This window comes from Gekko japonicus, unplaced genomic scaffold (assembly GCF_001447785.1).
Source record: "Gekko japonicus isolate JY-2015 unplaced genomic scaffold, Gekko_japonicus_V1.1 scaffold1802, whole genome shotgun sequence".
In the NCBI taxonomy this organism is placed as follows: domain Eukaryota; kingdom Metazoa; phylum Chordata; class Lepidosauria; order Squamata; family Gekkonidae; genus Gekko; species Gekko japonicus.
The window spans coordinates 130,477-157,083 of record NW_015176027.1 but is presented as its reverse complement, the minus strand read 5'-3'; the positions used below and the strand labels follow the sequence as shown (position 1 = coordinate 157,083).

General features: G+C 41.3%; 1 long non-coding RNA gene across 1 annotated transcript in view; it reads left to right on the top strand.

Annotated features, from left to right (window-relative positions):
- The window catches only part of LOC107123371, a 46,539-nt gene extending 20,358 nt beyond the window's left edge, over positions 1 to 26,181 (top strand). The window contains exons 2-3 of the long non-coding RNA XR_001482948.1: positions 21,437 to 21,609; positions 23,858 to 26,181. This is a non-coding gene — a long non-coding RNA (uncharacterized LOC107123371). The remainder of the gene's footprint in view (positions 1 to 21,436; positions 21,610 to 23,857) is intronic.
- Positions 26,182 to 26,607: the final 426 nt, after the last annotated feature.

Here is a 26,607-nt window from a genome sequence, read left to right as displayed (position 1 = left end):
CCAGTTTTGAATCTTCTGACTTCAAGCTGCGAGCAACCCCCCCCCCCCATAACTACATTAAATACAGATACTATCTTCACACAATAGCAGAATTGTGAAACTAGGCCCTCACTGTGACAAAAGCAACAAGCAGGTCACAAATAGAATAGCTTCCCCATGCAGCCATTCCCAATGTTCCTTTTTAGTGTATCACATCTATGTAGAAGAGCAGATGTGATGCAATATTAGCACCCTTCCTTGTCTCATTCTCCCCCTTCTTGTACCGGCTGAGCTGTTCTGCAAAGCTGCAGCACAGCTCATCTGGGAAAGTTATAAGTCCTTTATAGGGTTAAAAAAGGGGAAGGGGATGTGGTGCAGGTCAGTGGGCTTTCCCACACCATTTTGAGAATGGAGCTTAACTCTTCCTGCTTCCGATTATTGGTTGCAGGTGCTCTGCCCACAGCCACTATGTGATTTCCCCAGTGAGTTGGATTAAAGGAGTTTTTTCTTAACCTAGGCTGTGGTCACATTGGACGCTTGGCGCAATCTGGCAGCATCTCTGTTTGCGGTGGTTTAAATCATCATGGGAAGGGGTGCCCATACAGCACACCCTGAAGCTGCTTCCGCCATGCACTGGGCCCTCACTAAGACATCCACCTTACCAGCGCCTCAACCACAGTGCACAACCCTTGCTGGTAATGGATGTTGCTTATGCTCATATGCTGTTATGCACACATCCCTACCGGGCAACATTACTAAGACGGAAGTGACTGTTCACACTTCCCATCTGGCATCCATTCATGACAGGGGGTTCAAACATCAGGAAAAGCGAAGTGGAAGCACTGTCATACGTAAAGACCAGACTTTCGCCAGTGTTGGCAAACTCCCAGGACGGGACGGACCCAGGTGCCAATGACTGGGGCACGGAAGGCAGATGTTGTTGTCTGATCGTGCTCTTTAAATCCGCAAAGGTAACACAACTATATTGGCGCGAACTGCTCATGTGGCCGCAGCCCTAGTTTGTTGATGAAAAATATGGGAGTCCCACTGCTCATGTCCAGCTTGCTCAGGTCATTGTGTGGATGCTGCCAAATACAGTGGGATCTTCCTGCTGTCTACAAAGGGTAAAATACCTCTGTGGAAGCAATCCAGGTTGTATGTTCTGTTGAAAGCCCCCAGTGGCATTCTACAGTACCAGATAGATTAACAGTCGTCTTATGTTCTACGGGCGTGAGACTGAAGAGAAGGATCTTAAATGGTGCTATGTGGTGTGGACTTTGTCCTCTTGTATGATCAAGTAGCACAGATTTTTGCTTCAGTTTATGCATGGGAAGATTAAGTGCAGGATATTGGCGGGCACTACCATGGAGTTCTATATATTTTTTATTGAAAATCGCTAGCGTTAATGCATCATATGGTGAAACAGTTCTTTACCCCACAGGTGATCTTTGCAACAATCTCGGCTGTGCTGGATATTTTTCTCATATGCACCATCTTTATATTTAGAGATTACTTTAAAGTTGCTCTCCAAATAGAACCAATTGTTGCAAAACCAAGTTTTTCCAAATTGGATTTTAAGGAGGAACTCAGCTTCCCAGGAAGGTTGACTATGGATATGTAAATGAATTGGGCTTTGTTATTTAATATGTTCTTCCTGGTGTCACAGCCACAGTGAAGGGCATCAGAAACCTTTAGAAACAAACTATTAAAATCCTCTGAAAAATTCCAGCAGTAAAGTGGAAGAATTTAGTAGGAATACAATGGGCAGGGATTCCTTTAGTGAGGGGGAATTGGTACATTTTTGCAACAGATCCCATTAGAGACAGATGGATGAAAAATTTAATAATAATACCAGTATTAACATAGTTTTCATTTTCCACAACATTCTGCAGCTGTTCTTACAGTAGCTCCATAAGGGCCCCTGCTACACGGGGGGGAAAAAGAACGGCCAAAGTACAGCTTTTTAGAGCCGCACCAAAAGAGACACGCGGCGGCAGGATCAGATAGATCCCCTGAGCCACCGCGCAGTTCCTCCCCGGCACGATCAGATGCCGGGGGGAAGCCACTGAAGGGAGAGCGAGGCAGCCGAACTGCGCATGTGCAGTTCGGCCGGGAGCCTCTATTGCTCCGGAAGACGGGTGCGCCGGCAATCTCATGGCCGCACTTGCTGCATTGTTTCCGGTAAATCCTGCTCTTTTGCAGGTTCTTTTTTGCAGCGGGTTTTCCGGCTGAAGAGACGGATTGGGGACGGGTGCGCGCCGCTTCCCAGATGTTGTGGTTTGCTGCACCCCCGATCCGTCCCTCTTCCGGGCCAAAACTCAATATTATTATTCCTATATTACAGGTGGGGAACTGAAGTTGAAAGAGAGTATAGCTTCCCTAAAACCATCTAATGAGTTTGTGGCAGGCTTGAGATTTGAACCAGTGATTTTCATTACCTCTACTACTATACTTTGTCAGCTTCTGTTCTCAGAGTTTAAGTAGTGAGAAAATGCTTCTGCCATGTGGTTATGTAAAACAGACACCATTCTGGAACTTCCAATTTTGGGTGGTTACCTCATTTTTGGTTTCAGGAAATACATTCAAGACTTAGAGGAAGTATCTCTGATCTTCCTTCTTTCTTTGCTTAGTTGGTATGACCAGAAATGTATTTATTCTTTATTTCCTTCTGTAATCGGTAATTATTTTTTTCAGTCTGAGGCAGTTACTGGGATGTTCAAAATTCACAGTTACTGCTTGTAGAATTAATGGGAAAGTAAGGAACACCTTTCTAGGCCTAGGTCTGCCAAGATGGGCTTTGACATCCAGGGATTTGCCGAGCACTCAGTAAATTTAGGTAGGAGACAAGAGGAAAGCTTAAGGAATCACACTAGTAAAATGACATTCGAGGGAGTTGATCCTCTACAGGACCTCTTCTGACCTCCCATGGTGGCAACAAAAGAAAATTTGCCGGAAGAAGAAAATTCTTCTCATTCTAATAACTCCCAATTCTCACAGTTTGACCAGGTTATCATCTATTGCTAAAAGAAGCCGAAATAATCCATTGCCAAAAAAAGCACATACCAAAAAAATTATTCAGAAGAAAAAGACAGCGGAAGGCTCAGGGGGACTGTCTTAGCCTCTGAGATTTTTGCATACAACAGCTGTGTAGTGTCTGGCAGAGGAGGTTGTCACTACTTTAGTAACATCCATGCGTGTGCCTGTGCCAGCACAATATCATTGTGCTGTTACCAGTTTCAGCCCACTTTTTGTTGTTCAGTCACGCAGTCGAGTCCAAGTCTTCACAACCCCATGGACCACACACCAGGCCCTCTTGTCTTCCGTCGTGCTCCAGAGTTTGCTTAGTTTCATGTTCATTGCATCGATAACACTGTCTCACCCTCTCATCCTTTGCCATTCCCTTCTTCTTTTTCCTTCAGTCTTTCCCAGCATCAGGGTCTACTCCAGTGAGAGCTCCCTTCTCGCTTGGTGGCCAGAGTATTTGAGCTTCAGCTTCATTATCTGGCCTTCCAGGGAACAGTCAGGGTTGATTTCTTTTAGGATTGACTGATTCGACCCCCTTGCAGTCCAAGGGACTCTCAATAGTCTTCTCTAGCACCATAATTCAAAAGCATCTATTCTTTGGTGCTCGGCCTTCCTTATAGTCCCTCGCTACAGTACTACTGGGAATACTATTGCTTTGACCATATGGACTTTCGTTGGCAGGTTGATGTTTCTACTTTTTATTATGCTGTCTAGGTTTGCCATAGCTTTCCTCCCAAGTAGTAGCCGTCTTTTAATTTCATGGCTGCAGTCACTGTCTGCATGATCTTGGATCCCAGGAACGTGAAGTCTGTCATTGCTTCCATGACTTCCCTTTCTATTTGCCAAGGAGTAATGGGGCCAGATGCCATGATCTTAGTTTTTTTGATGTTGAGTTTCAAGCCAACTTTTGCACTCTACTCTTTCATCCTTTGCAAGAGGCTCTTTAGGTCCTGTTCACTTTCTGCCATTAGAGTGGTATCGTATGCATATCTGAGGTTGTTGATGTTTTTCCCAGCAATCTTAATTCCGGCGTGATTAATCCAGGCCATCATTTCGTATGATTTACTCTGCATATAAATTAAATAAGCAGGGTGACAGTATACATGTCGTACTCCTTTTCCTATGCTGAACCAATCAGTTGTTCCATATCTGGTTCTAACTGTCGCTTCTTGACCCTTATACAGGTTTCTCAGGAGACATGTAAAGTGGTCTGGTACTCCCATCTCCGCACAATCAAAGGCTTTAATGTAGTCAATGAAGCAGAAGTAGATGTTTTTCTGGTACTCCCTTGCTTTCTCCATAATCCAGCGAATGTTGGCAATTTGATCTCTAGTTCCTCTATGCATAGATTGTAACATCACAACAGCCCATTGTGCCTTAGACTGATCCTGTACACCTATTTGTATACCTTACCTATGGCAGCCAAGATAGGATCGTGGTTAGAATGTTTGACTAGGAACTGGGAGACCCAGGTTTGAATCCCCACTCTGCCATGGAAGGTTCCGGGGTGACTGGTCAAGATCCCAAGTGGGCCAGTCACACACTCACCGCTTCACCTGCCTCCCAGGGTCATTGTAAAGCCAGCAACATAAGCCACTTTGATTCCCCATAGGGGAGAAAGGCAGGTTATAAATGAAGTCAATAAATAACTTGGGATCTCAACCAGCCTGGTACTTTCCTTGCTTGTGTAAACTGGAAGCCCGTAGATCACAGTTTACAACATATTGTAACCATGCTTCTTTATTCGGCTCACTGGATGCATATTTTGTCTCTCGGTGTGAAATTTGATTCCCATTGTTTGACAAAACCTTTATTTGTGACCCTTTGGTTTATGTGGGCACAGGAAACAAAATGGATTCTTGTTGATGACAGTTTCTTTGAATGATACTTCATGTAATCTGTAACAGATTAATCTTTCTTACATCATAATAAATGCTGTTGTCTTTCTCAGAAGTGAGTGGGGAATCATTTTGAACTGTGGTGTGTCAGTTTTGTGTCTTCAGGTAAATGTGGGTGCTGATTTATGTCCACATTTGTACAGTTGAACACAGCACAGAACAGTTACAATGCTGGCATGGAATAATGGAACAAACTTGAGTTTGGATCCCTTTGGCTCAGCCCGTCCTACATGACAAAAGGAATGGTAACATTCCTTAATTAGTTCAAACATCCCCTTTAATAGCTCTGATCAAGTAGCCTACCAGGATTTGGCTGAGGTGATTCCCTGCCCCCCCCCCAAGCTGCTGAAGGGAGTAGGCTTGGTCTGTCTTTCTGTGGCTAAAACTTGAGTGAGAAAATACTGATGTCTTTCTATCGCTGCTCAATAGAGAGCATTTTAACATACTGCGTCTGTGTCTGGTTTGCCAGTTGTACGGCTGTGGATAGGAAAGCACTCCAGAGAGTTATCATCACAGCCCAGAAGATTATTGGCTGTCCTCTCCCATTCATGGAGGAATTGTATAGTTCTCGATGCTTGAAAAAAGCAAAGAACATTTTGCAGGATTTGTCACACCCCGAACACTCCCTGTTTGAACTTCTGCCTTCAGGTAGAAGATATAGGACAATCAAAACAAGGACAAACAGATTAAAAAACAGTTTTTATTCGAGAGCTATTATTGCTTTAAATTCTGTATGAATTGGAATTTGGGTGACATTGGTGGTTTAAGTTGCAATGTGAACCCTAATGGTTGTGTGAGTGTATATGAGTATGCTTGTAGATCACCGAATGATTGCACCTTAATTTCGTTGTACTATGTACAATGACAATAAAGTATATTATTATTATTATTATTATTATTATGAAAAGAAGGGGGACAGACAGACTCTGCTTGGGTTTGGCTGAAGTGCCCTGACGGTATAGGGGCTTTCTCTCTCCGGGGATCTGTTGTGGATTTCAGATTTACTGCCCTGTAGGAGTGCATCTGTGCTGTCCCCTGTGTTCTGTCTTTTACGAAAACACCCCAGGACTCCAGTGCTCTCTCCTCCAAAGTGAACTGACCTAGGTAAGCAGTAGCCACTAAAGTGCTTAACACTTGTAGATTTGGATGCATGTAGCAATAATCACCTGGTTGCATTTTTAAAAAAGAATCTCTAGTGTTAGGATCTTGGAGTTCATGATTAGAAAGGATGTTTCATCCAGTACCTTGTAGAGGTACTGGATCTTTCACAACAGTCCCTCTCCCCAACAGCCCCCCCACAACCCACACACAGACAATATCATGATTTGATCATTTATTTTCATTTAATGTTGCAAGATGCCTTGAACATTTCCTGGTGGAGTATAAATCTCTAAAAGTAAAAACCTAAGCAAAAACATCTATATACGCTCAGAAGAGCAGGAAGGACAAAGATGCACTATGCTACATATGTGGGCAAGAAATAACATTTATATGGTTAGTATCAATGACTAAGGTTACAATTGTTACTGGAGGCTAATGCCCACTGGAATCAGTGGGGCTTCCTTCCAAATAAACACAGATAAAATTATTCTGCCATGTAAGGCTACAGTTGTAACTATGAGTAAGACCCACTGAACACAGCAGAACTAACTTCTGAATGAACATGCATGGGACTAGGCTGTGCAGCAAGTATGATGCTGCCATACACTACAGAGATGGCTGACATAAACTAACTGCAGATCAGCCTTCTTGAGGTGTGGATAAGGATTAATTCGGAGATGCATTTTGGATTTTTTTTCAAGATAGAATGGCTCAGTTGAACTTCTTGTCCACATCTGTTTGGAAAGCAGGTTGGAATATTTGGTGTATGTCTATACCAAAGTCCCCCAGTTACAGGGGTTTTTTTTTGCTTGTTTGTTTCATTTCGATTTGAGAGGAACCATAGCTCATTGTTCAGCCCATACTTTACAAGCACAAGGTCCCATGTTCAGTTTGCAACAATCAGTTGATGGTCTAGGAAAGACATCTATGTGAGAATCTGGACTGCCGCAGCCAGTCAGTATTGGACTAGATGGATCTCTCATTTGATTCTTGCTTAAGTAGTTTCCTGTAGTTATATGTCCTTCATTGTTTCTTCACTGTTCTTTAATCATTTTCTGAACAGGCACACAAACAGCAACAGCACAGGAACAATAATGGATAAGAAAAATTAAAAAAATGTGCCATTGCAGTAGTAAATACAATTTCCAGTAGTTGTAGATGTTTGAAGTAGACCTGCTTGTGAATAATTTGAGATACAATTGGCATTGAAGAATAGGGGGATGTGCATTTTGTAAGCATTACAAGTCACTCTGAGAAAGATAGTGAAGTATGAGCTTCATGCAGGAAAATATGGAACCTAATTGGGAAGTGGGGCCCAGATCAGGGACCTGACCTAAAGGGAGGTACAGATTACACTAGCTAGTAGCAATATGTTTGGGGACTCCCCTATGCAAAACAGCTGGTACATACCTACCCTAAGAAGGCACAGGCAGAAAAAAGAGGTTAAATAAAGCAGGAGGGTTATACAGTGGTAGAATGGACTAATCCACTGGACTGGAATGTAGGGTCATATTTCTTTCCTGTGTTTAAAAAACAAAAGTCTCCCTGCAAACAGAAAATTAGAACAGCAAAGAACAGATAGTGCTAAAGCCTCCTATATGTGCTACCATTTTACTTGCAGGACATTTCTCACATTGAAGAGCATTCAAAAACAGAAGGCTTCACCTGCTGTCTGAAGTGGTATAGTCCAGTGTTCCACCTCAGAATTCTCTCACTGAATTCTGCTGAACAAGTGGGGACCCGCAAGAAACTTGCAGGAGTAGCTATCCCATTCCCCTCTCTCCCTACTTCTCTCACTTCTCTTTCTCCTTCCTGCTACCCCTTTTCTTACTGAAAGTATGTGACTGGTCCAAAATCACTAGCGAACTTCTACAGCAAGATGGGGATCTAAACCTGGGTCTCACAAACCCTACACTTAAACTCTGACCATTAACTAAACTGACTTTCATAGAGTTGCTGCTGTTGAACAGTAGCAAGCAACCAGGCCTAGTTGAATCAGGCAAGTCAGGTGGTCTCAAGACACCCAGAGGCTGCTGCTAGGCCTAGGTTTGTCAGCCTCCAGGTGGGATTTGTAGATCCCCCCAGAATGACAACTGAACTCCAGACAACAGAGATCTGTCCCCCTGGAGAAAATTGATGAACTCTATGGCATTATATCCAGCTGAGGCCTCTCCCCTCCCCAAACTCTGCACTCCTCAGACCACCACAGAATCTCCAGGAACTCTCCAATCTGGAGCAGGCAATCCTAGTCCCAGGCATGGCTCCAAACCCCCTACTATTTAGCCATTCATACTGCAGGGGGAATCCTTCCCAATCCGAGATCCAGTTCTGCTTTTTGCTCACCCCCACCCCAGTTATCTCTGTCAATGTGGCAGGACCTGGAGTAGATCCCTGCAGAGACCATTTCAAAAGGTATTAGGGAGGAGGGAATTCAACCCTCCACAAGTTTTTTTAAAAAACTTTTTGGATTTTTCTGCAGACCCGGGGTGTCCCCTGAGTCTGTAGAAACACTTATTGAGGGAGAATATGCCCCCTATCTGCAGAAATAAGTATCCACACTGTTGAGAATTAGACATATAGATATAGATCAGGCCTCAGTCTCTGTACAAACAGCATAGATCCTCAACACTTTTCTAATCCAGAAATGCAGTGCCATTAGAAGAAAAATGTGTCTTCAAGTCCTTTTAGTTGCTACACTAGTTCTTTTAAAATACATCAGTGTAGTGGTAATTTGGCTTTTGAGTGTGCAAATATGACCAAATCTGCCCTTCCTATACCCCACAGAATTCAATTTTCATTGCCCTTTAGTGCCAGTCACTGCTATCTTACATGTTACCCCTAACAATGGGCACCATTGGGAGAATCAAAATAAGGAAAAAAAGGAAGGAGGGAGAATTACTCATGTAATACTTCTCAAATGTTTGATCCTATTTCTTAAGCTGCAGATTTTTTTACTGTTCTTGGATTTTCTGAATCGCTCTATACAGTGGGATAACAGATTTTAATGGCAGTTCTGTCTTTTTTGTTCACTTTCTCTGTGCCTTTGACTCAGGTAACTTTTCTTGGATAACACCCAGTTAGATATTATAGAGTGTATGTATGTAATTATGCTACAAGTTATAGAAATCTTAAAGCTTTTAGACCAGTTCTGCTATTTTATATTTATGTTGCTTCCTTAGAGATGATTTCTAGATACATATTTTCCATTGACTTCATAGAGTCTGTTATTCACCAGCAGCAGAAAGTGTAAATGTGCATGTAACAGCTATTGCAGTGGTTGCTAATGAAAAATATCCGCAAGTGAACTCTTGTTTTGGTTGGAAAGCTACTATCGGGCCCATCTTAGCTTGCAAGTCATACATTCTTTTGCCCTTTGAGCTGTGTTGTTCCCCAGGCATATTAATTGTAGCCCGTTGACAAGGCTTCTAGAATTTACTCCTGCTTCACCATTTAAGGTTACAACACTGAAGTAAGAGTTTCATCCAGAACCATTCAGTAAGCATTCTGAAACATTTTATTGCTAACAAAAGGGTTTTTGTTGTTGAGTTACCTATGAATGATGTCCTTGATGTATATACAAAACGTTAAACTCTAGGCAGAGGTAAATGACCCACTGCTGATTATTCTGCTATTAACAGGAAAGGATACCAGCTGATTTACAGGCCTGTGAATAGCATGTTTAGCGCATTACAGATGTGAAGTGTGAACTGGAATTAATCTCTTTTTCCTTGGTCACAGCAACCAGGTTGAAAAAGACTTCGAGGAATTTCACAGTACCCTTTTTAAGCTGGTTTGAAGCCATTTTTGATCCGTCGTGGAGTAAACCGGTATAGGGCTGCCATTTCACACATGGCTTTCCCCTTCCAGTAAAGAGTTGGATCTGAAGCGGTTTGCCATTTCAGACTGCACTGCTTTTTCCCGCTCCCCCCCCACCCCGTTTTTTGCCCACGTGGGCAATCTCCGGCTTTTTTAACGTTCACTTTAAAGCGCTATAGCGCTATAACACTCCAGGCATTCCAATGGGGTTGCTATAACACTGTTGCATTATAGCATTATAGCATTATAAACTGTAAATCTTTTGTGGCATAGAGTTATTTGCTGGCACTGTTCGTTTCTGAAGTCTAAATGGGTTCAAGCTGTATGTCTCTCTGTTGAATCTCTTTTTTGCCTGGTTATTTCCCAGTTGGTCCACTCATCACCAGGTGCTTAAGGTTTCTTATGTTATCTGGATGGCGTGGGTAGTGGCATAATGAAATGTGATAATATAAAACAAACATCAGTTTGTTTTTATATTAACTTTAATTTATTTGTAAAGATTTGGGTGCAATTTGTAGAAATAAGTGTGCATTTTAGTAAGTCTAACGTGACTTCTTCAGGAAGACCAAATCGGAGTGGTACATGATAAGCTTGCTTGGTACAACTCTGCACACAGGCTCATGGGGTGATTGGTACCTCTCTCGTGTAATCTTCCCATGCTGTGCCTTACCATAGTAGTCTGGGAAGCAGCCACATGGAAGCAGCAGTATTTCTGCTGTAATAATTTTAAAAAATCACAAAGGGGCATTGGTGGGAAGAGGTAATAGCAGGAAGTTATAATGCCAGTGAGAGAAGGCCAGACAGCTAAGCACTGAATCCACAGTGGGATGCCCTCATAATAAGAGAGAGACCTGTTTGTTTTGGGTGCTGCTTCTCACTAACATTAAATCACCTATAAACTGTTTCTGTAATTATTATGTGTTTTTCATGCTTGCTGGCAAGTTATTTCCTCCAGGAGTGATTCGCTGAAAGTCTTCAGGAGGCAAGTATGGCTGCTAAGATAAGCTTTCACTTCATTTTTCTCAATGGCTGATGGCATTTCAGCCACAGACATGTGAACAGAGCACATGGCATTTCTATTTCATAACCTCTTCAGCTGGTCTTATTTCAGTTAAAGAGGAATAATGAGGTACTACAGATTAGCTGTTGCAAAACTTCTTACGTGGCAGCATGATGATTTGCATATGTGGTAGGAGTCCAGGAAGGCACCATCGCCCAGTTCATGTTGACATTTCTCATGTCCTTTTAAGGAGTTGAGTAGGAGGGAGGGAGGCAGAGAGAGAATAGGCAGAAAAATAAGATATAAAGCACTTGCTAATAAATGTGACTGGCAATATAAAATTGCAAATTTTTCACTTAAATTGTTTATTTCTTTTGAAACACCATCTGTCTGAAGAATGCTTGTTTTAAATATAGCTTGCAGGTACCTTTTATACCAACTCTTGTATCATTAAAGAGCTGGATAAAAGCTCTCTGTTATACCAAAGAGGGATGTTTCATGCCAACCAGTTTAATGTAACTCACCTTCCTGGATGTACTACAGGAAGGGCATTTGTCTTGAAATACCTCTAGGATGCCAGCATTTTCTTTTGCCTTTCTGCTCCAGTTTTTTTGTTTTGTAAACCTGCCTTCTAAAGTATTCCATCTTCTTGTCATCTGCATTAAGCCAAAAATTTCAGTCCCAAGCCAGAATTGCTAACTATTGGCTTTAAAATCCTAAGATTTTTAAAGTCAGTTCTTATTTTGTCTCTACACATTTGTGTGTCATCTTTCATTAGGTTTAGCATCTCTGTATTTTGTACTACCTCTTTATGAAGCCCCTTACAAATGTTCTCTGAGGCTTATCCTGTATTTTTCAAGTAGCTAAAATGCCATTCAGTCTATGCGTAGATCAGTCATTATGACTGCTGCAGAAATAAAATAAAAACTGCACAAAAAGATGCTAAGAAAAATATAGAACAATTTATGAATGACCCTGATGCTGGGAAAGATTGAAGGTCAAAGAAGACGGGGACGGCAAAGGATGAGATGGTTAGACAGTGTCATTGATGCAACGAACATGAAATTGAGCCAACTTCAGAGGACGGCGGAAGACAGGAGGGCCTGGCGGGAGATGATCCATGGGGTCGCGAAGAGTCGGACTCGACTGTGCGACTGAACAACAACAACACAAGTATAACTGATAGTAATAACTAAGAATACCACTTAAGTAGTATTTATACAAATTCAACTGGTAAATCCTAACTTTTTCAGAAGTCCAACAGGTAAGTTATCTACAATCCAACAGGTAAGTCTACAATTTCTCAATAATACAATGGATTTACAAAAATCCCACAGGTGAAACCAATATTTATACAGGTTGACTATTGTAGCCTCTTAGAGGCATACCAGCAACATAAGACTTTGATGATTTTCCTCATTGACTGGCTGCTCTATTAATGTATTTCTCCTGACAAATCTCTGAGTGTAAGACTTTCATCTTGTTGAGTATTCTCTATAAAATGGTACATGGTCCCTTTAAACAAAGAATCTTGAGAACATCTCTCTCACTAAGAATCTTCTGCTTGCTAAGTCTTTAGCTATCTCTCTATATAATAAAGCTGTTTTCAAGTGGCAACATTCCATGTGCTCCCTGAGCCATTGGCCCATCAACTGCCACTCAAGAGTACTCGCATGCCATTGGCTGGGGGCTGGGTCTGCTCCTCTTCCCCGCCCACTCCCCTTTCAGCCACTGTGCTCTGTCAGAAGCACTGTGTCTCCGGACGACGACACTTCTCTTGCTTAGCTCCTGTGTGGGCCAAAGTTTTCCCTCAGTGGCTGTTGTGAGGAACTCATAGGGTTGCCAGCTCCAGGTAAGGAAGCCAGAGTTTGGGGAGGGGAGAGGAGAGGCCTCAGCTGAATAGAATGCCATAGAGGCCACCGGCCAAAGCATTCTAACTTTTCCCTCAGTGGCTGTTGGTAGGCATCCAAGCTTGGTTCTGCCAGTAAAAACACAAAGGAACGAAACCCTTTCTACGCCTTTGTGAGGAACTCATTGGGGCCAGTCCTGAGTATGGTTGCCAGCTCCAGGTAGGAGCTATGCCCTTCCGCCTCCCCCAAATGCTGCCCTCCACCCCCCCAAACCTCCAAGTATTTTCCTACTCAGAGCTGGAAAGCTTACTTTCCCCTCAGTGCCTGCTGCTGGTCAACCAAGCTTGGTTTCTGTCAGTAAAAGGCCTTTTCCACACCTATTTTGGCCTTTGGGAGAAAACTCATTGTGTCTTTTTACCCTGCTGAGAGGCCCCTCTCCCCATGACAGCCAAGGTGACGTGGCAGTCAGGGCTTCAGAGCACGGTAGAGGCTGCCGGTGTGTGGGGGAGATGGAAAGCTGAACAGTGAGGGGCAAATGAACGTAGGTTGATGCTTGGCTGGGAAGGAGATAGGGTTGCCAACTCCAGGTGGGAAATTCCTGGAGATTTGAAGGATGGAGCCTGGAGAGGGTGAGGTTTGAGGAGGGGTGGGGCCTCAGACAGGTACAATGCCATAGACTCTGCCCTCCAAACCAGCCATTCTCTTCAGGGAACTACTGTTGCCAATCTCCAGGTGAGGGCTGGAGATCACTCAGAATTACAACAGAATTACAATTGATCAGTTCCCCTGGAGAAAATGGTGGACTCTGTGTCTTTATACCCTGCTGAGGTTGCCACAGCAAATTGACGCTGAGTGCCCACGGCCTTGGCACTCTCCCAGAGCCTCTTTCTAGAACTCGTTGTATTTATTTCCAGAACGGGTCTTATTCCTAGTGGTATAGAAATCAGTTTGATTATTGTAGCCTCTTAGAGGCATACCAGCAACATAAGACTTTGAAGGTTTTTCCTCTTTGAATATTGACTGGCTGCCCTATTAATATATTTCTCCTGATAAATTAGTGAGTGTGATACTTTCTTCCTCTTGGGCATTATTATTATTATTTATATCATTATCATTATGTTATCAAAATGTGCATATGTTCCATATAGGAAGGCTGTTTTGCTGCTGTTTTTTACCTTGGAAAGATTGAAGAGTTGTTTAAGAGTTCCCTAATCAGGTAACTATTGATTTTCTTGAGTCTTGTTAACTGTTTTGATGTACAGGATTACTAATATGCTGTCTACATTTAGCCTCTACTGAGGAAGAGTATTCGAAACGAAGTTATGAAAACCAGATTCTTTGTCTCCAGTATAGATTTACCTGTTGGATTTCAAGTATTGTCTACTTACCAGATGGACTGTTGAAAACTTACCTGTATAAATATTGGTTTCACCTGTGGGATTTTTGTAAACACTGCATTCATTGTATTATTGAGAAATTGTAGACTTAACTGTTGGATTGTTGATAACTTACCTGTTGGACTTCTGAAAAAAAATTGGGATTTACCAGTTGAATTTGTGTAAATACTACTTAAGTGGTATTATTAGTGTATTACTATCAGTCATACTTGTGTTACTCATTCGTAAATTGTTCTATATTTTTTCTTAGCGTCTTTTTGTGCAGTTTTTTTTAAAAAAATTTCATGCTGCAGAAATAACTCATGACACACCAGCATTTCCTGCAACAAACAAAGTATGACTATTGTGCACACAACTTTAAACACCCAAGCACATGTGTCTAAGTAACCTGATTGAGCTGGGGTTTAAAAATGGTTGATTAAAGATACCCTGTGTACTACTGGTACTCAATTATACTGCAGAGTTGTGTTGTTTTACCTGGGAAGGCAAAAATTCAGTTTCTTCTGGGAATGCTGGCAGTCTGGGTGCTAGACAGAATTGATATTCTGCCATTCTCCCCTGTGGGAACCCAGAGTGGCTCACATCGTTCTCCTCCACTCCATTTTATCTTCACAACAACCCCTTGAGGTAGGTCAGACTGAGAGTATGTGAGTGGCCTAACGTCATCCAGCAAGCTTCCATGTCAGTATAGGGATTAAAACCTGACTCTCCCAGATTCATCAGTACTCAAACCAGGACACCAGACAGGTATGACAAAATACTTTTGTTATAGAGTCTTGGAAAACTATTCAAACCAGATAATTTAATATTAGAGATAATTATCCTCCTCCTGGACTCACCCAGTTCCTGCTGCCCTGTGTTTTCTCCTGAGTACGTATTTTTTCTCAAGAAGACCTTTGCCCTCAAGTAGGTCTTTTCTGCCTTGGGAACTAGCCTTGGTTGTCCTTCCTCCTATTGGTTCCTGCTATGCCCTGACCAATCCCCAGGACATCTCCTTATTCCCTGTTATAGTGCTGTTGGCATGCTTAGGACAGTGCCAATGTTCCACCTATTCTCCCTCAGGGCTAGGGTGCCCCAGGATGTGACAGGCTCATAGGACCCTCACATACAAGAAGCCACCTATGTCAGGGAGCTGTAGAAAAGGAAGGATTTGGAGAAGAGCACCCTTCTTCTGTCAGCAGAACATACATAAAGATCCATCCCATTGCTGTTTATAGGGCTTGTCATTTCCAGTTTCAAGGTGGCTTTCATTGTTAGTTCATATGTGTATTTGTCAGCACAAATAATTCCAATCAAAGTTGTCCTGTTTGGATGTCTATTTGAAAGCAGAACAAAAACTGTATATAAAGGACAGCTGACAAACAATTTAAAACAAAGTAACAATATTTCATACAGCCAAAACAACATAGCAAATGTACTACTTATGCCTTGAATATTACAGGTAAAGGAGATTTGTATATCCAAAGACACAGGTAGTCCTTTCTTCTGTTTAGTTGTATTAACTAGCAAATACTACCTTAGTATCAATTCTTTCCATTCCAAAACAGTTAATAGTTCTTACCATCTGTCTGTCTGTTATCATCTGAGCCTGAATTATTTGATATTATAATTTCTGTTGTAATGAATTATTCTTAAATTGTAAAAGTAATCCATAAGATGAACTATTATGCAATTGAGCTTTATGAAATGAAGAAAATATGAATGTGAATTCCTATCAGTGAGTATTGTAAATAGTCACAAACCAAAACCATATGCAGAAAAGAAACAATACAGTTATCAAAATGACATGACATTTTTAGTGATAGAATGAATCCAGTTGAAGAAACCACAAAGTTTAAATCCTTGGTTAAAAAGTAAAAAACCTTTCATTATATATTTGTAAAGCAAGATCTCATTGAAAACTGGATTGCATATAGAATTACATTGTTGTTGTTCATCTTTTAAAGAAGCTGTTATGGAAGTTTTTTCAGCATAATGGCCTCCTCTTTTGTGTGTGTTAAGTGCCACCAAATCGCTTCCAACTTATGGCAACCTTATGAATTAATAACCCCCCCAAACTTCATATCATTAATAGCCTTGCTCAGGTCTTGCAAACTGATTGCTGCAGCTTCCTTAACTGAGTCAGTCCAACTCACGTTGGATCTTCCTCTCTTTCCTACTGCCTTCAACTTGTCCTAGCACCGTTATGTTTTCCATCGAGTCTTGTCATTGCATGATGCGACCAAAGTATGATAGCAGTTTAGTCATTTTAGCTCCTAGGGAGAATTCAGGCTTGCTTTGATTTCCTCCCCTTGTCAAGTCATAGCTGACTTATAGTGACCCTGTGGGGTTTTGAAGGCAAGAAATACTCAGAGGTTGTTTGCCATTGCCTGCTTCTGCATCATGATCCTGAACTTCCTTGGTGGTCTTTTTGGTGTTCTCAAATTCTGTGGATAGTGGTTCCCTCAATCTGTTCCCTCAATCTGTCATTAGTGGTTCCCTCGATCTGTCATTAGTCCCTATAACAGGACTTGGTTTTTAGGAACAAAGGACCTCAAAAATAAATAAACATAGGTTTGCAGCAAACAATGGAGAAAAATCTGGATATCCTAGCAGTGTGTGGATTTTGGAGAAATCTGATCTCTATGTCTTAGAAATTACAGCTTTGGAACAAAGTTTGTGTCCAGTGGAACCTTTAAGACTAACAAAGTTTAATTCTGGGTATAAGCTTTCGTGTGCATGCACACTTTATCAGATGGTATTTTATTTTACTTATTTATTTATATTTATTTATAATTCGGATTTATATACCTCCCTTCTCTGAGCTCAGGGCGGCTAACAATGAAACTATACCATTTAAAATCTAGGAGTTAAAATTGGTTAAAATCTGGTATCCGATCATGGCATCCAGCCCCATCACTCCTTGGCAAATAGAGGGGGAAGTCATGGAAGCAGTGACAGACTTCACTTTCCTGGGATCCAAGATCACTGCAGACGGTGACTGCAGCCATGAAATTAAAAGATGCCTGCTCCTTGGGAGGAAAGCGATAGTAAACCTAGACAGCATAATAAAAAGTAGAGACATCACCCTGCCAACAAAAGTCCGTATGGTCAAAGCAATGGTGTTCCCAGTAGTTAGACTATAAGGAAGGCCGAGCGCCAAAGAATAGATGCTTTTGAATTATGGTGCTCTTGAGAGTCCCTTGGACTGCAAGGAGATCGAATCAGTCAATCCTAAAAGAAATCAACCCTGACTGTTGCCTGGAAGGCCAGATACTGAAGCTGAAGCTCAAATACTCTGGCCACCAAATGAGAAGGGAACATTCACTGGAGAAGACCCTGATGCTGGGAAAGATTGAAGGAAAAGGGGGACTGCAAAGAATCAGATGGTTAGACAGTGTTACTGATGTAATGAACATGAAATTAAGCAAACTGGAGAATGACGGAAGACAGGAGGGCCTGGTGTGATGTGGTCCATGGGGTTGTGAAGAGTCAGACTTGACTGTGTGACTGAACAACAACAATAAAGCACCATAGATATTTATAATTGTGGATAAACATTCATATCCATTTATGAGAATGAACAGGTATTCCCTATATTTTATATTGTTATTTTAGGATAAAAACATGTCATATTCACATGGAGCAATTTGTGTTGTGATTTTATCATGTATAATTAAAAATAATTTTGCTATGTTATTAGTAAAGTACTTCATTGCTACACAAAAGTGGCCTGTATGAAGAGGGCTTTAATGCTCTTGAGTGTAAAGGCTTGGAAGGGAAACTACAGGAAATAAAAGTGACCATTTTGTTATCAACAAACTTTCTTAAGAAGGAAAAACAATAACTACAGAAATTAAACACTATATAGAAACATTTTAAAATAAAACTAAATACTTTAAATTTATTAATTTACCATTTGTCAACCTTTGTAATGTTGGTATGAAGTAATTTCTAAAGTAAAGACAGAAGGATGTTAGATATAGACTGTCTAGTATACACAGCTTTTGAACAACTTAAAATTCTTCTAATAACATAACAAAATTATTATTTAACTAGGAATAAGGCCTGTTGTGGAAATAAACACAATGAGCTCTAGAAAGATTCTCTGGGAGAGTGCCCGACCTTAGGCACTCAGCGTCAATTTGCTGTGGCAACCTCAGCAGGCTATAATGACACAGAGTCCACCATTTTCTCCAGAGGAACTGATCTCTGCTACCTGAAAAGCACTTATAATTTTGAGTGATCCCCTGGGGATTGGCAACAATAGTTCCCCGGGAGGAAATGGCTGGTTTGGAGGGTGGAGTCTATGGCATTGTGCCTCTGAGGTCCCACCCCTCCTCAAACCTCACCCTCTCCAGGCTCTATACCACAAATTTCCCAACCGGGCGCTGGCAACCCTAGTCAGGACTGGCCCCAATGAGTTCCCCACAGAGGCCTGGAAAGGGCTTCATTCCTTTGTCTTTTTACTGACAGAACCAAGTTTGGTTGCCTAGCAACAGCCACTGAGGGAAAAGTTAGTCCCACAGGAACCAAGCAGGAAAAAGTGTCTTTGTCAAAAGAGACAGCCGTTTGGCAGTTATTTTGACAGGGGTGGCTGGGGTGGCAATGGGCAGGTTACAGGAGCTGACCCAGCATCCAGCCAATGGCACTTTTTACTTTATTTACAGTCCATGACCAGAATACTAGCCAATGGCACATGATTACTCTTGAGTAGCAGTTGATGGGCCAATGGCTGATGGAGTGAACTGCACAGCGAATGAGAAAGCTAGAAATGGCCAATATGTAAGAGAATTATTATATTAAGATTATATTTGATAAAATGGATTTTGGTTTTTGGCGCAACGAGAATGGTTGGCTCGGGGACTTGCTCCTGTGAAGCCACTGGATCACTGGCTCCTTTAGAGGAGTTCGGGGGCTCCAGAACTCCAGTGAGCTCTCCGAGAGGAGCTCATGGCAAGGGGCTTGACTCGGACTCCCCACGAGCGGCAGCAAGCAGGTGGAAGCCCAAGACTGCCTCCAGCAAGATCTCAGTGAGAGCGTCCATGGCAACCATAGACATGAAGTCGTGACTCCTGGGCAAGGGGGAAACAGAACATCTCAACAAAACAATCCAAGAAGATAAATCACTGTGAGTAACCTTAACTGCAACATCACTAGGAACCTTTCCACTGATTAGCCCTTTAAATCGTTTGTAAGGGGGAAAGAAAGGGAGGGGTGAAGAATCTTCCTCTCCCCCCCTCCCACTTCTCTAAAGCAGTCAAGAAAAGAAGAGAAAGGCTTTGTTAATAAATTTACTGGGCTAGAGAAGAGAAGGTTGATGTCTGAAGAAAATTGTGAAACAGATTTATAAATGTGATATCATTATACTTTGGATTACAAAACCATATTGTGGATTATAAATCTTTGGAATACTGTAATAAGCATCAGACTCTATACTATTGAAATAGAAACTTATCCCTGGAATTATAACTGAGCCATAAGGATTCATAAAAAGACATTTAATTTGGATTATAAATATCCCCATCTTATTATCTGGACCATAAACTAAAATCAAGAAGGAAGAATTAATGAACTATTAAGCATATACTTTTAACTTTCACTACATCATTTCCTTATAACTCATTGTGTATACTTTTGCAGTTTGTTAAAAATTGTAAAGTATATTATGTTCTGAGGTTCTTGTAAACAACTGATAAGTCTGTATTACAACTAAATGATAAGACTGTCTGTCTTGCTTGGGAACCTTCTTGTTTTTAATGTAATTGGGTAAACACAGAAAGCTTTGTGATTGTAGAGATTTAATTGACAAAGAGCTGAGAGAGTCTCTGTTTTTAACTCAATATTTTAAAATGGCTGGAGTAGAAGAAGGAAAAAATGTTTTAACACCAATAGTTACAGATCTCCAACTTTTCTTACAAGAAACAATTACTCCAATAGTAGAAAAAGCTGTGAAAATGGCTCTGGACTCTATGCAATCTAAGATAGACTTACTCCTACAGCAGAAGATTAGCCAGTTGAAAGAGCAAACTGACAGGACACACATCTTTATTAGAGATATGGATACAGAAAATACAGATGAAAGTATGCAAGCAAAATGACATGGACTACAGAATGAACTCAACAAATAAAAAAGAAACAAAATGCTTAGAGAACTGAATGTGAGACTATATGAAATAATGACAAGAGATGAAATCCTTACGGCAGAAAATGAAATTTTCCTTCTGAGAGAGGAAAATAAAGAGTATATTGAACCTCTAATCATCCAAAGAACTGAATATAGAGGACTACATCCAGAAGTTATTTCCTTTACATATAAGGGGGAAAGACACAGAATTAAGACTTTAAAACTTAAGAGGAGAAACCAGAGACTGAAGAAGAGGATGAAATCCTACAAAAATGGTTAAAACTTGCTGGATATTTGAAACTACACTCATTTGCAAGAGAAGAAGGTCAACACCCTTTGGACAAGAGAGACTATACAATTTTTTAAAGATCTTATCGATTAGACTGACGTATAACCAATTTGAAAGGAACAGGAACCTTATTTTAAATCATTTGCAAAAGAATATACATAAAAATAAGGTGGAATATAGAAAATAGATATTTAGACATTGTATGAGATACTTTAGACAGTTTAATGATGAAATGGAACACCCCAGATTTGTGTATGTTTGTTTGTTTGTCATAGTTAAAAATAAAATGTTAAAAAAAGATTGTACTTGATAAAATCACAAATTGTTGCATGTGAATATGACATGTTTTAAACCTTAAATAACAATATAAAATATAGGTAATACCTGTTCATTCTCATAAATGGAGATGAATGTTTATCCACAATTATAAACATCTATGGCACTTTACATGGTATTTTTCTGTGTGGGCTTTTTTCCTGTGAGCATTTATGACCATGGGGTTTTTTCTGTGGGCTTTTTTCATATGGGGTTTTCCCAGCCACCTTGCTTCTGACCTCAATTCAAGGTGCTACTATGGACTTTTAAAGCCCTATATGGCTTGAAGTCAACATACTTTAAGGGACCACCTATTCCCATATGAACCAACCCGATTGCTACAGTCATCTTCAGAAGCCCTACTTTTGTGGCTAGATGGATGGCAACCTGGGAAAGGGAATTCTCCATTGTGGAACTCGGGAATTTTGTCCCCAGGAAGATTCATCTGTTTCCCTCCATTATTGTCTTGCACCAGCAGTTGAATGCTTTTATGTTTTGTTTGGCATTTCCTCATTAACTCTCATTGGTCCTCCTATATTTCAAATGCTTTTTCAATTATTTGCATGGTCACTACCTTTGGGACCCTAAAGTGAGTGAAAAGGTGGCATGTAGATATTTTAAATAAATATATAAATATCGCTATTTTTTCCTTGCTCCACAGGACAGCTCATCTAGCTTAAGGATGAATTCTGAAACAGAAAGCTATCAAGAACCAGCTCTGAATTGAATAAATATGTAAATAAAGTGAAGAAGCAGATTTTTTGGCATTTCTGTTCTTCCAGTTTAGTATGACTAAATGACAAACGTCTTCCCTGGTGTCGGTATTCTCCACTAGTAAGTACGAAACTGAAGTTTAAACATTCGTACTATAGTGACAATGCCATCCACAAACTGAACACGGTGTGTCTATGGTGAAATCCATGAATATAGTTGGTGGATCTGCAAGCCAGATATTTGTTATTTAGGACACTAGTAGTGCTCACCTAAACAGAGTTACACCCATCTAAGCTTATTGAAATCAATGGACTTAACTCTGTTTAGGATTGGACAGTAAAATTGTACTATGAAGAAAAGGAATATTTTATTAGAATGGAGCAAGTGGAGCATGCTTTCTCTGCTGGTTGGGTCATAAGGGAGACTTTAATTGTGAAACAGAAATTGTTTATGAAACAAATGAATTCATTGTCACCACCATTTATTATGCTTATCACTATATTAGGTGCCATGCAAAAATTAATCCCTGTAATGAATGTACAAGATACATGGAAGGTCAGAGAGAGTAAGGTTTGAGCAGTCAAAGCAGTAGAGGATCAGAGTTTTTTGTCAGGATTGTGTATAAGAGGGGCTAGTATTTTTTACATTGTGCAAGGAAAAGCGACATGACTGGCAACAGTAAATATGAGGATCAAAGGATAGTGAAGAATTGCACAAAAAAGCTTTGTGCTGATTACTGGTTTGTGGTGGCATTGTCGATAAAGAGAATATTCAAGGAAAGGAAGATTGAAAGAAAGACGATAAATTCATTTGCAGCTCCAGCACCAAGGGGAAGGGCCGAGGTGAGCACCCAGGTCGAAAGTTCCTCTAAACCCACAAATTCTAGTGTAATTTAAAGTTTTTCCCAGTTGAAATAATATACATGTACACATTTTTCAGAAAGAGTGGGATAAAATTGGCCACAGCTTTATTGCTTACAGCTGTAGTAAGCCTTGGCACAGCATGGGGTAAGGATCCTGCTCATTGACTGAACTGCCCATCAGTCAGTGATCCGTTGGTCACCTTGGGACAGCAGGTTTTGGATCCCACTAGGGCCGAAGCTCAGAGGTGGTCTCCCCTGCCACCCAGACATGCCCCTGGGCTGGACGTATCACTCACCCCTCATGCCATGACCCCTTAAAGGGATCCCCACACTCAGGAAATGGGCACGCAGGCTGTTTTTCCTGAGAATGGATCCAGCCCCATGCTGACACCTCCAAGTTGTGACAAGAAATCAAGTATACAGAGCCACATGCAACCACTGCAAATACCTAACTAAAGGGCTGGGAGGGTGGGCCAAGCTGTCCAGTGGCCAAAAATGGTGAGCCAAGGCAGTGTGGTGCCCTAAATAGCCATCAGCACCCGTGCCCCTGAATCCCCTTCAAGACAGCTAATAGAGTCAGTGCTGGATCAGGTAGGCTCCAGCTTCCCACGCTTGACTCTGGCCTGCTCCCTCCGCCTGGCAAAGAAGGGGAGGGGGGATACAGGGCTGCTCCCTGCTCTCACCTTTCCCCGCAGCTCCGCAAACTGGACCCAGGTGGGTCCGGGTCCTGACTTTTGGACACATAATTAGACAACAATGAAACATTCATGCAAAAATGTTAGATACGGGTAGTTGGAAATGTAAATTGGTATATAAGAGATCCTGAGTCACGAGACTGAATGAGGTCTTCCAAGAGAGTTTAGAGAGAGAGAGAGTATAAGAGAGCCGAAAATAGATTCCTGACTAACCCTAACACAGTGAGAGAAAGCAGAACTAGCCATGTCATGGAAGCCTAGGGCATGAAGGAGGATGATTAATTGCCCTAGAGGTAGAAGAGAGGTCAAGGAGGAAGGAGAGTCCTGAAAATTGGTCTTTGGTGTTGATAGAGAAAGGACAGCCCTGAGCATAGTCAGATTATATGGGGTGAGGAAAGGAATGGAAGAAGCAAGAAAATCAAGTGAGTGGGAATAAGCAATATACACCAGGAGTTTAGAAGCAAAGGACAGAAGAGAAACTGGACAATAAATTAGTGGAGCTTAATGGAGCAAGAAGAGTTTTTTAAAAGCATTTTTAAAGAAATAAAATAGTGATGTGCTTGAGTATAGTAATAAAAACAAGAGAAGTGGAACTCATGTGGTGGTGAGGGAAGATATTAGTGGAGGAGATGGCGATGAGTGGGAAGGGAGAGGGTCAGGGGAGCACAGGGAAAAGATAGAAAATATATCATCTGATCAGATGAGCTGCATGAGGAAAAGAAGGTGGAGGGAAGGAGAGTTAGAGAAATGGACGAGATCTGAAAGGCAAAACACAAACTATTTTTTCTCTTTTTTCTTTCTTTTTTTTAAGACTGGCTGAATAAAATGATCTCCAGAATCATCCAGATACAGTGAAAAAGAAGAACATGGATTTTAGGAGAAAAACCAGTTAATGTGTTGTTCTGCATTTTCCAACATAACACGAGATACTCATGTGGAAATAGCCATCAAGGCAGGCGTATTTTGAAGAACAGAAGGAGACACAGATGGAAGGTATAATTGAATACTGCCTGCATAAAAATCATATAGCAAATGAAATGAAAAAACATGATGTAAGAATAAAGAAAGAAAAAAGAAGGACCACCAAGCACAGACCCTTTTGGGAAGACCAACAACAGAAGAAACGGAAGAGAAATTTGAGCCAATAACAAAAGCATAAAAGAGAAGTTAGCATGATAAGACAGAAACAAACAAAGGACAGAACGAATGAGTGAAGAGAGTGAAGAAAAGAAAAACAACAACATTGGCCTGATGTAGAGTAGAGTGCAGAAGAAAGGTCCAAGAATAATAATATATTGAAGTAGAATGAAGCATACCAAAAAGGATCAAGAAGAGAGTATTAGGTACAATACAGAGAAGAAACAAAATTTATATTTATTTATTTATGTAGAAGAATTGTATGCTGCCTCTCCAGGAACCTACCTGAGTCAGCTTACAAAATAAAGAATAAAACAAATCATTAAAAGTTATTTATCAAAACTGAACATTAAAATGTTAGGAGCTTTGACAGAAATAAAAGAGACATGAGACAATAGAGCAGAGGTCCGAACATGGGACCTCTGGACACCACGGTGCCTGCCAGCACTTTTCCTAGCACACACCAAGTGTTTGTAGAAAACACTTGCCCAGCATGACTTTTGATTGCACATGGGAGATTCAATTGGCTGTGCAGATTTTTAAAAACATTGATTTGACAGCAGCTGTCACCACAGCCCAAGGATCTTCACTGTGTGACTGAAGGCAAGATGTGGTTGCCACTTTGTGTGGCTGCCCCCACCTCCAGCAGCAGCCACTGTACCACACTGTGTCAAAATTGCAAAAGCGCCTGCCAGCTCAAAAAGGTTGGGAACTTCTGAGTTAGATGATCCAAATTCTTTTTTAAAAAATAGGAAAAACATTGCATGCATAAGACCAACCAGAAGAGCTACTGAAAATTGCTAAGAATTTAAAGCCTGACTATCACAGGTTTCCAAGGACAAGAAAAAGATGTTGCTATCTGTAAAAAATATCCTACATACTTTCAGTTCACAGATTCCAGGGCAGGTCACATGCTACTCTTTTTTTCTTTTTTACCACAGCAAATTTAGAATAAAGTAAAAGTTACCTGGAAGTGGACAAGAAACAAGATTACAAAGAAATCAAGGCAGGAACTGAAGAGTGTGAGCATGTGTTAAAAAGAAAAATGGGCAAGAAAGAAAGTCAGCATGAAGCTATCAAGAATAGAGAGAAAAGTTGAATGAATCAGAACAGGAGCCAGGCATCAAAGTGCAGATTAAAAGGTGGAAAAGATTCAGATAACATGAATTTTAAAACTCATGAAGAAAGAAGTGGAAACTTGAAAAATGAAGAAGAAAAAAACCTAAGTGGCCAGTGGAAGAATATGCATGAGTGAGTGTTGAGAGTAATTATATTGCGAGAGAGAGAGGTCTGTGCCTTTGTAATAGCAATACATGTAAGTGACCGGATAGAAAGAAATTGTACCAAATAGTTGCTTTGTTAACTGTTGAGTGGCAGTTCAGTATGCCAAAGGGTGGTATAAAACAGAAGTGAAATAAAGTAATGAATCTGACTAAGAACTGGATTTAGGAAAGATGTTATCAGGAACAAAAAGTAAAAACACAACAAATATCTCAGAAAAGACCAGGAAAGAAACAGCAGCAGAGATTACCAAAAAAAAAAAAATCTTTGTGAAGAGTACTGAAATACTGAAATAGTCACAATGGCCCACATAAGTTGCAGTTGCCTAAGCAGACCCCATGTACTCAATATATAGCCTCTCGGACTGGCAGCTGCTAAACACAGTAAATGGGTTTTCACCTCCTAATGGTTAGGACAGGTAAGGAAAGGTAGGCATCTGCCTCACAGAGGAGCAGAAGGAAACAAGTAAGATCCCTATCTGTAAATGGAGCAGATGGCCAGTTTCCCTTTAACACTTGAGTAGAGTAGAGAACTTCTACCTGTAGGTCAATGGTCCCTTGAAAGAACTGGGTTCCCTCAGAGGTTTGTTTGGCCCCTGGAAATATTTCTTCAGCAGCAGGTTGACAGTCTTAGTTAACCTTAGCTGTATGGAGCCCACTGTTATTCATCTAGGGTTGCCAAACCCCCCAGTTTGCCAGGGGCCCCCCGTTTTTTGGGGGGGGTTCTACCCGCCGCCGGCCAGATGGCCAGTGGGGGAAGCCCCACCCCCAACACCCACAGCCACCCATCTCTCTCCCTTTAAGGGTGTGCAACCCGTGTTTCATCCCAAGCGCGAACTCCGCAAGCTTGCAGGGAAAAGCCAGCTTCGTTCTTAAAAGGGAAACGCAGCTTCTCTTAAAGGGGAAACGCCGGCTGCCGGCTACTTTAAGTGCAGAAAACTGCTGTTTCTGGAGATCCGGCGCACAGCAGGGTGGGGGGGCGGCAGACGTCCCCAACGTGACATCATCACGTTGGGGATGCCCCACCCCTTCCAGGAACACCCCCAAAGTCCCCCGCTGGGGGTGGAAGATGGACTTGGCAACCCTATATTCATCCTTTAAGTAAAGCTAACAAGAATTGCACCTGCAATTATTCAGTGCTATG